Source organism: Elephantulus edwardii, unplaced genomic scaffold, assembly GCF_000299155.1.
Source record: "Elephantulus edwardii isolate Elephantulus edwardi_28Jun2011 unplaced genomic scaffold, EleEdw1.0 scaffold00027, whole genome shotgun sequence".
NCBI lineage: Eukaryota > Metazoa > Chordata > Mammalia > Macroscelidea > Macroscelididae > Elephantulus > Elephantulus edwardii.
In genome coordinates, this window is record NW_006399777.1 from 10,281,887 (window position 1) to 10,292,938 (window position 11,052).

Sequence of the window (11,052 nt, forward strand, 5' to 3'; positions counted from 1 at the left end):
ACTACTCTAAAGGGCCCCTTTGGCAGTAGGAAACACGTAGACTATTATGGATATTGATTCTGGAATTTAGATGCACTCTCACACGCCTCCTTTTAGAACCACTTCACAGAAGACTTGATGCACTCTGGAACCAAGGTGCCACTCTGTACAGGTGGAGGTCAGCACAACTAGAAATGTAGTGAGAGGCCATCAAGGGGTCTCTGAGGTGCAGAGACGGCCTCAGAGTCACAGTGAAAATGAAGAAACTAGTTGTCTTTGAGGGGACCCCATGGCGACCCCATGTGTATCAGTACAACAGTCATCTACTGGCCTTTTAGGGGCTGGCTTCTCAGATGCAGATGGCCAGGACCTGGCTGGGTGGGCTTGGACTTGCAATCTTCGGTTTGTTTAGCAATCAAAAATGTGGTTCACGCCACCCAGCAATTACAGAAATCATAAGCCAGACTTCCTAACTTCTAGTCATCCAGATTTTTAAAAATTAATATTTTTTATTTTATTTTTATTATTTGTGTGTGTGTGTGTGTGTGTGTGTGTGTGTGTACCGTCAAATCAGATCTGACTGGTACAGGAGGAGATTGTCCCTCCTTCCCTGGCAGAGCATCTGGTAGATTTGAACCGTGCGCCTCTGAGATTGCAATGCAGGTTCTTGCCACTAGGCCACCAGAACTCCCCCTCCCTTTTTTTTTTTAAATAGAGAGTTAACTTTAAGCAGAATGAAATGGCCATCTTAAAAACAAGCAAACTGGTGATATTAGAAAGAGGACCTAACAAGACTAGTTATGTGAAAGAACAATGGCTTCATTAGGTAAAAGACTTACGGCAGAATTTTCTTAAGTTTTTAAATTCATTCGTTTTCGTTCCTTGACCCAGGAAGTTAAAACCTCTCAGTCTACTTTCTCACGAGTTTGCTTTCTCTCCCTTCCCTTGTGGACAGCACACACACATCGACGCAAAAGGATAAATGCTGTTTCACATCTATCCACAGCTTGCCAGGCACGCAAACTTCAGATAGAATACAAAAGGTCAAAACAGGGCACCCTCTATTGGAGAAGAGAGAGGTCGAGAAAACAAAATCTCTCGTTATTAGGATCATGGAATCCCTGTGATGTTCTCGGACTCATTAAAGTCTTGTTGGCTGGTTGAAATGACAGGAGTCCTACTCCATGTTTTTACCATCACATTTTCACAGATCTTTGATTAAACAAAGTCACGAAAAACTTACTTTTTTCAGAAACAATGAAATAAATAGATCAGGAGAAAAGGAATCCTTTTCACAATTCCATAGCAATTACTTTGCTCAGACTATATTTTAGAAAAACGTTCCTTAGGAGGGAGAGGAATGACTTCAGAGTGAGATCTGGGTTATGTACAGGATTATATATTTTTTTTAATATTGTGGCTTTTCTGAGTTTACGGAGTTAGACAACCTCAGTGTCTATCAACTGATGAAGCATGGTTTGCATGACACTTTCATTCTTTTATCAGCTGAGGACATTTGAAAGGTTTCAAAACTCATATTTTTAAAAGGAAATTTCTGGGAAAGACTTGGGTAGAACTAAGGAGCTCAAAAGAACCAGAGTTGTTTGTATGTCCGTCCGTCCGTCCGTCCTTCCTTCCTTCCTTCCTTCCTTCCCTCCCTCCCTCCTCCTTCTCCTCTTTCTTCTTCTCCTCCTCCTCCTCCTTCTTCTCTCTCTCTCTCCCCCCCCATTCATTCCACCATTTGTGTCATCAGTGAACATTTATGTAGTGTTTACTATGAGCAATCTCAAAGGCACGTGGTTCGAATCCACCAGCTGCTCCACAGAAGAAGGATGGGAAGTCTCCTCCCGTGCAATTAACCACCTCTGACCACTGGAGGGGCAGCTACGGGTCCGTTCCGACTTGACGGTTGACAACAACAACGTACTAGGTACTGAAGACATAGTAAAAACAAGACAGTAACTGTCGCTTTGGGAGATATACACATAAGCAGTGGAGTTGTGTCGCCGACCCTGATCATTCTTTAAGGGGAGAGACGTGAAAACGAACGAAAGAAGGGGACACGATGCTCAACACCATTAGTCTTTAGGGAAAGGCAAAGGAAACCACAACGAAACACCACGTCAGCCCGACTCTACCACTCCATCAAGTTGATTCCAACTCCTATCATTCCTATAGGACACAGTGGAACTGTCCCTTCAGGTTTCCAAGACTGTAACTCTTTTTGAAATTATTATTATTAATTTTAATGAACGTTTACAGAGACTTTGGATTTCCATTCATTCATTGTTGCACTTTTCTGCCTGCCCACCCCTACCCCCTAGTTTACTCTTCTCTTTGAAAAGAAAAATTCTTTCATTGTTATACAGTCCCTCCCCCCAAGTCCACTCCACTATGCCGCCTAATCATGTATCCCTTTTAAACAGTTCTCTCCCTCATCTGTTTCAATGTGGTATATATAATTTATCCCCTCTTTCTCAGTCTCCCACCAACCCCGATGTCAGTTCTGTTTTACAGCAGTGGCACTATGCAGTATTCGTCCTTAAGACTGGGACACTTGGAGGAGGCAGCTTCATTATACTCCAGGGGAACAAATGGTGGGTTGGAACTGCTGATCTTTCAGTGGGGTATCCAACACTTAGCCAGCTACACCACCAGGGCTTTTCCCATGCCTGCGCTTTATCTCACTGCTGTAGAGGTGGAGCTCGCTCACTGCTGGTATTCCATCCAGCAGGTAGAAAACCTGCAAATCACATGCAAGGGAACCTGAGTGAGTTAGTGGCAAGGAGTTGCACTGCCAACCCCAGGGCACACAGTTCGAATCCACAATCTGCTTTACGTCAGAAAGATGGGCAATCTCCTCCTGTGGAATTTACTGCCCCTGAAAGCCCACTGGAGGGTCAGCTATGGGTTGATTCTGACTCGAAAGTCCATAATGACAAAATCACATAGAATGAGATTACCTGCCTTCTTCTCATGGACCAGCTGGTGTATATAACCTCTCAGAGAGGAACTGCCTTTAGACTGGCGGCACAAGTCCCTAGTGACTACACCACCAGAGCTCTCTGCCCGCTAGGCTGGTGGTAACAAACCCCCTGATAATATTAGTGCTGACAAGTGGGTGGAGAGAGGGGCACCTTCATACATTGCAGATGGAATTGTAAAATGGTGCAGCCATGTTGCAAAACATTTTGAAGGCTTCCTGGGAAGCGAAAGAGTTTCAAAGAACACACTACAATAATTCCACACCTACTTATAGATGCAAGAAGACCTTAAAAGGTTATGTCCATACAAAAGTGTGTACATGAATGTTCACAACAACATTATTCAAACAGCAAAATGTTAAAAATACTGCATAGCACCACTGTTACAAAGCAGGTCAGACATGGGCAGCTGGGTGCAGAACAGGATAAGGGGGGATAGATAATGACCATTGCACTGGAACAGATGAAGCAAAGAACTGTTTAAAAGGAATATATGCTTAGGCACTATACAGATGACACTAGCCCAGAAAAAGAGGCAGATTGCAAAGAAGACTTGGGGGAGGAGGTAAGGTAATTGTGCAACAATGAATAAAAACTAAAAAAAAAAAAAGAAAAAAAAAGAAAAGTGAACTGGGAGAGGGAGTAAAATGTACAACGACGAATGAATGAAAACCTAACTTTTCTGTAAACTTTTGTTAAAATCACAAGTAAAATTAAAAAATTTTTTACAAAAACCTAGAAACAATGTCAATGTCTATCGACTGATGAAAGAATAAAGGAAAAGTGGCAATGACATACAATTCAACCATAAAATAAAATGAAGCTGCTACATGGATGACCCTTGAGAACATTATGTTGAATGGGAAAGAGCTTGTCACTAAAGGCCATGGACTGTAGGATTCCAGTTACATGAAGTGTCCAGAAGAGTTAAATTTATCGAGGCAGAAAGGAGATGAGTGTTGCTAGTGGCTGGGGACATGGAGAATGACGAACGGATATAGGATCTCTTTTTGGGGTAAACAAAACGTTCTGGAAACAGTAATGAGAGTCACATAACTTGGAATATACTAGTAAACATTGAATTATGGCTTCAACTAGGTTTTATAGACAGAAGGACATTATGCTGAGTGAAATATCTCAGTCACAAAAAACAAAATATGGCATAATACCACTGTTATAAAACAAGACTGACATGGCTAGATATTATTGTTATGACAGGAGTCCAGAACAAAGTTAACATAGTGGAGTGGACCTGGGGGGAGGGATTGAGTAACAATGAAAAGATTTTTTTAAAAATTTATTTCAATGAACATCTACAGAGATTTTGGAGTTCTATTCATTTACTGTTGCACTTTTCTCCCCACCCATCCCATTCCCACCCCCAGTTCGCTCCTCTCCTTGAAAAGCAAAAGAAAAACTCCTTCATTGGTGTACGATCACCAAGGGTGGGCAGGGAGAAGAGTGTAACAATGAATGAATGGAAATCCAAGGTCTCTGTAAACTTTCATGAAAATCAATTTAAAATTAAAAAAAATAAATTTCCATAAAGCTATTAAGTCTTTAAGAAAAGCAGAGAGTTCCATTCAACAAATATTTATGTATGTCAACTATGAGCCAGTGATCTGAAGATAATTCTTGGCAGAGCTTTTAATCTAGTAGGAAAACAGACAATAGCAACTAATTTGCATACAATGTGGTAGGTACTAGGATAAGAACTACATCCAGGATCATTCACAGGGAATAGTTTAAAAACTATTAGTTTTTTAACAGGGAAAGATTTTCACAAAGGAAGACATTCAGATGGCCAACAGACAGATGAAGAAATGCTAAAAAACAACGGTAATAAGAGATGCAAATCAAAACCCCAATGAGATACCATCTCACCCCAGCAGCAATGGCAAAGTTTCACAGGACAGCAAACAATATTTGAGAGGATGTAGAGAAATTAGAACTCTCACACATTGTTGGGGGTGGGGACTGTAAAATGGTACAACCACTCGGAAAGGCAGTTTGGCATTTCCACCAAAAGCTCGACGTACAGGGCAACAGTGAATGAATGAAAACCCAAAATTTCTGTAAATGTTCATTAAAACGAATAAAATTTAATAAAAATTAAAAAACAAACAAAAAATAGTGGAAAGTGTACATATTGAAACACATTGTTATCTAATACAACATTGTGATTGAAGATAAGTACCCTAAGGGACTCAAAATATAGAGTGGCATAAACAATATCAAATGTCAAGAAGTTGGCTAAGGACTGCACAATGCTTGGTTCTGTTATATTTGAAGATGTCATCAACTGGACAGCAACTAGCAAAAACAACTGCCAAGCACCAAAAATATTTTAGTCATAGAAATTCACTTAATGTCTACAAGTCTAATAAATAAATATTATTGTTCTTATTTTTTTGTGGAAAAAAAAAAGCTCAACATAGAAATTCCATATGACCCCGCTATTCCACTGCCAGGAACAAACCCTGAGATTAGAACTGAGACAAATTGAGATTTGTACACCAACGCTCATAGTAGTATTATTCACAATAGTAAGAATATGGAAATGGCCAAATATCCATCAACAATTGAATAGCTTGAGACATTATGGAGCATTCAAACAATAGAATATTATGCAGCATTTGAGAGGAACAATTTGAAAAATATAACATGGGAGAGGCTAGAAAGCATTATTTTTAGTGAACTGAGTCTCATAAGGGCAAATACTACATAAAACCCATATTGTAAAGATAGAAGTGAGTTATATACAAAAGTCCCTCAGGCCTGCTTTTAATTGTTTTTGGTCAAACATTGTTCTAAGTTGTATAGCACTGGTCTGTCCATTTGCTGTACCGAGGTAACTCGTGGTTGCTGTGATGCTGAACACTGTGACACTGATGCATCAAATGTGATAATGGTTACCCATGGTGGACAGTGTTTGATGGAGCTCCCCGATTAAAACAAGCTTGGAAGCAGAAGAGGCATCCACTTCCGTAATAGCTTGCCTCTGGAAACCCTATGAACTTGGAGAAATGATGAACGTTATATAAGTGTTCAGGTGTTTTGTTCGTAGGGTTGCTATGAGTCGCCTATGACTTGACGACACTTAGCAACAATAACAACAATACAAAAATCCAAAGAGGAGAGGGAAAGTCATGGGGTCTCAAGAGTTTGTTGGGTTGAAGAAGTAGGTGAAGGAATTAGTAAAGGTCCAATGGGCACCTGACAAGATGGGTTCATTATAAGCATAGATCAATGGTGGTTAATTTTTTTACAACAGTGTATGAGAATGATAGTACAGACACAATATCAATGAAGGAATGTGTGAAATACAATGTACTGAACGTATATGTCTTTTAGCTCTTCACGCTCATTCCAAGTCTGGATTGGATACTCCCCTATCTCGCTGTGCTTCCCCAATTTTAGCTCCAATTATAACCACTGTGAACTCTTCCCTCCTTAGACTGCAAGTTCAAGTTCATGGTAGGTTTGATTAGTTCTAACTAGAGAGCAGGGAGAGCTTTGTTTATACGGAACCCTCAGAAGCCAGAATCTACTTCATGGGAAGGATGGTCTAGCTGTTACTGGTAAGTTTGTTACAAACCCACAAAGAAAGAGGGTTGTATCAGGAACTTAGAGGTGGGAGGATTCGAAGGCTGGAAGGATAAAGACTTTTCAAAATGATGATAATGTCATTACTGCTACCTAAACTTACGACTTAATGAAACCTGTATTAAAAATATTGGTCTTTAATAAAGAAGTTAAGATTTCCCTTATTTTTTTAAATTCTTCTCAGACAAGGGTCTCATAACAAACGTGGAAGAATGGCCTCACAAGAAAAGGACTGATAACCCACTTACAAAATGGGCAACACACATATGAAATGAATCTGAAGACATAATAAACATTGTTTGATTGTGGCTCTTATAAAAAAAAATTTATCATTTGTTCCAGAACACTGGAGAACACTTTGAGAATACTGGATAGAGAATACTTTGCTACTATTTTGGGAAATGAATACAGACCAAATGAAATAAGGGTCTTCTGTAGCAGAAGGTCTTAGGCTAGGACAGAAGGGAGAACTAATTGGGGGAGACAGTCAGTGAGCATTAAGCCTCTTATCACATTGCCAATAAAAAGACTTAACCAGAAAAAAAAAAAAGAATGCAATCGATGAGTAGAAAAGTCCATTTTCTGATTGCTAGACTGAGAAGTGGCTTCTTTTGTTCTCTTGTTTCTCCTATCTTCCTGGTGGGTGGATGAAGAAGTGCTTAACTCTGTCTTTATTCCAATCTCAACCCTTCTATAGAAACATCTACTTAAGTTAATGACAGTTACTTACATGTTCACACTACTACATTCCACCTACCTCTTACTCGTCTTTCAGATATTTAGAAAAAACTATTATTTATCCAAAACTGTAAGACCACAGGCAATGATACGTCAATAATTATGCCTATGAACTTTTAATGAACTAATAAACCCTATGACCTTTGATAAATGTCGATATTTGTAGAGGGATTTCAGGCCTTTTTGTTCATAGGGTCGCTATGAGTCATGCTCAACTCAAAGGCAATCAACAACAACAACAAACCTTACTAACATTCAGGTTTTTTTGAGTTTTATGCCTTTTTAAATAAAACAGCTATATTGTTGTGTGTTCCCGAGTTGGGACTGATGCACAGTTGACCCTCTAGCAAGTTTTCCAAGGCAGTAAATCACACGGGAGGAGAATCCCATCTTTCTTCTGCCAGCAGTTTCTGTATTTGAACCGCGTGTGTTTGAGCTGGCCATGCTAATTCAGCACTAACCTCACCAGCAGGCCACCAGAGCTTTCTCTGTTGTTAGGGGTCATTAATGTTGGCTCCGAAGCAAGGCACCTGATGGGAAGCAATGCAAACTCTGTCCCACGGTGGCCATTCGGCACCATCTTCACAGTCCACGCTGGACTTGAACCCCTGGCTGCAGTCATGGTATCAACCACCTCATAGAGGGTCTTCCCTGCTCTCACGGGCACGCTACTTTTCTAAGCATGATGTTCTTCTCCAGGGATTAGTCCCTCCTCGGCCCCCAATGTTGTTTATTGAGGGCTGTGGAGTCATAACTGACCCATAGCTGACCCTCCAGTGGGTTTTCAGAGGCAGTTAATCACACAGGAGATTTCCCTTCCTCCTACGGAGCAGCTGGTGGACCCACATCATGTGCTTCATGGGACTGCAGCTCAGGTTATTAAAACTTGACCACCAGAGCTCCTCTGTAAGATGGTATGTGGCACAAAGTCTCCTAAACCTTGCTTCTAAGGAGCGCTTAGGCTTAGATTTGTGTGTACATTTGTCAGCTGGAGATAGTCAATACTCTCTACTGACACCACAATTCAAAGGCATCACTTCTTTTTGGCTCTTCCTTATTAGTTTTCCCACTTTCACATGCATTGTTGTTGTTATGTGCTATCGAGTCACCTGTGACTCATAGCGACCCTATGTACAACAGCCCTAAACCCTGCTCTATCTTGTGCCAATAGCACTGCCTCTGACACACCCATCCCGATTACCCCAGTCACTGAATCAATCCACCTCATAGAGGGTCTTCCCCTCCTGAGCTGTCCCTCCACCCTCCCAAACATGACGTCCCTCTCCAAGGACTGGTCCCTCTTTGCAACATGTCCAAAGTATGTCAGACAAAGCTTCAGAATCTTTGCCTCCAAGGAGCAGCCTGGTTTAACCCTCTCTAAGATGAACCTGTTCATTTTCTTAGCAGTCCATGGTATATTCAACACTCTTTTCCAACACCAGAGCTCAAAGGCATCAACTCTCCTTCTATCCTCTCTAGTCATTGTACAGCTCTCTGATACCTAGAAAGTGATTGCAAAGACCATGGCCTGCATCAGGTGCACCTTAGTCTCCAGAGTGACACCACTGCTCTTCAGTACTTTGGAGAGGTCCCTAATAGTAGACTTTTCCATCGCAATATGTCTTTTAATTTCCTACCTGCTGGTGCCAAGAGTGTTAACTGTGGAGCCAAGCAAACGAAAGCTGTGAACAATCTCAATCTCTTCACCATCCATCTTGATGCTGCCAATTGCCAAATAAAAACACCATGGGATAGGGCCAAACACATCTTAGTCTTTGATATGGCACCCTTCCTCTTAGACTCTAGGTCTCTGGCTGCCTATTTACACAATTCAACATGACATACAGTTCACCCACTTGAAGTGTGCAATTCAACATTTTTAAATAATATTCTTAGTATATTTGGTGCATATTCAACCACTACCATTAGGACTTGACAGAACATTTCCAAGGCTCCCCAAAGAAGTACCATAATACACTTAGCAGTCAATCTTCAATTTCTTAACCTCAATTCTTGCAACCATTAATCCACTTTTGTCTCTAGAATCAAACCAGAACCAAATACACTTCCACTGAGTTGACTGGGACTCCTGGTGACCTTCCCTCCTGTTTGCAAGGCTGTAGATCTCATGGAAGGAGACTGTCCATCTGTCTCCTGTGCAGTGGCTGGTGGGTTTGAACTTCAGGAGGTCGTAAGTTTACTTTTACATTTAAGTGATCTCTCTGTTTTGCCCATCTCGTCCACAAAGTTTCCTTTTCTTCCTTCTTCTCATGTTTCTTCATCATCACCATTACCTCTACCACCCTCTTCACCATCACAGCAGACCACGTCCTGTCTATCTCCCAATCTTTCTCTTTTTTACTTGTTATTTTTTTAATTACTTTTAATGATAGTTTGCAGAGACTTGGGGTTTCCAGTCACCCATTGTTGGACTTTTCTCTCTGCCCATCCCTGCCCCCAATTCAGTCTATTCATTGAAAAGTAAAAGAAAAATTCTTTCATTGTTATACACTCCCTCCCCCTAAGTCCACTCCAGTATGCAGCCTTCGTTCTGGACTCCTGTCATGACAATAATACCTAATCATAGATCCCTTTTAAACAGATCTCTCCCTCATCTGTTTCAATGCAATATATATCATTCTTTCCCCACTTCTTTGTCTTCCCTCAACCCCGTTGTCAGTCCTGTTTTACAACAGTGGCCCGATGTAATAGGTGTCCTTTTGTGACTGAGATATTTCACTTAGCATAATGTCCTCCAGGGTCACCCATTTTGCTTACTATTTCATGAGCTCCTTGTTTTTCAACGCAGCATAGTATTCCATTGTGTGAGCATACCACAGCTTCTCTATCCATTAGTTTGTTGATGGGCACTTGGGCTATTTCCAGCTCTTTGCTATTGTGAACAAAGCCGCAAGAAACAAGGGTGTGCATATATCTGCTTGGGTGGCAGAGTCGCAAGCGACCCAACGGCACATAACAACAACAACATATTCCCAATAGTAGAATTGCTGGGTCAAATGGTATTTCTATTTACAACTTTTTGAAAAAGCTTTACACAGCCTTCCACAGTAGTTGTACCATTTTACACTCTCATCAACAGTGAATAAGGGTTCCAGTTTCTCCACAACCTCACCAGCATTTGATGCTTGCTGTTTTATTAAATTTTGCTATTGTGGCTGGGGTGAGAAGATATCTCATGGTTGTTTTGATATCTCCCAATCTCTTAAATACAAATGATATTAATGGCCTTTCTCTTGGCTGAAGCGACCTCATTCTCCCACACCAGCTGTATCTCTAACCAGAGCTTCTCCAGGGGCTCTTGAAATTTCACAATCTTTTCTAGAACGGCCACTGGCTCCTTGGTCTCCCGACCTCATCCTTATGGCATCACTGAGACACTCTCTGCTCTCAGTCTGGCTATGCTCTTTGTGCTGGGGAGCACGGGGTGCGGAAGTCATGAGGCCATGAACCTAGAGTGTGAGGAGTGGGTGGAGGAGGACATCTGGATCAGCTGCATCCAGGAGAGGGAAGAGGGCCTGGAGACAAGTGACAGGGTGAAAGCGGCTCTGGATTTCCAACACTGCAAGAGTCTGGGCAGAATCTTAACTTACTCCTCCCGACTCAGGAATTCTTAGAAGTATATACATTTTCCATCAACAAATGAATGGATAGAGAAGCTGTGGTATATTCACACAATGGAATACTATGCTGCATTGAAAAACAAGGAACTCATGAAATATTATAC

General features: G+C 41.2%; 1 protein-coding gene across 1 annotated transcript in view; it reads right to left on the minus strand.

The window, feature by feature from the left end:
- The window catches only part of THRB (thyroid hormone receptor, beta), a 96,931-nt gene that overhangs the window by 38,908 nt on the left and 46,971 nt on the right, over window positions 1-11,052 (minus strand). The window lies entirely within an intron of this gene.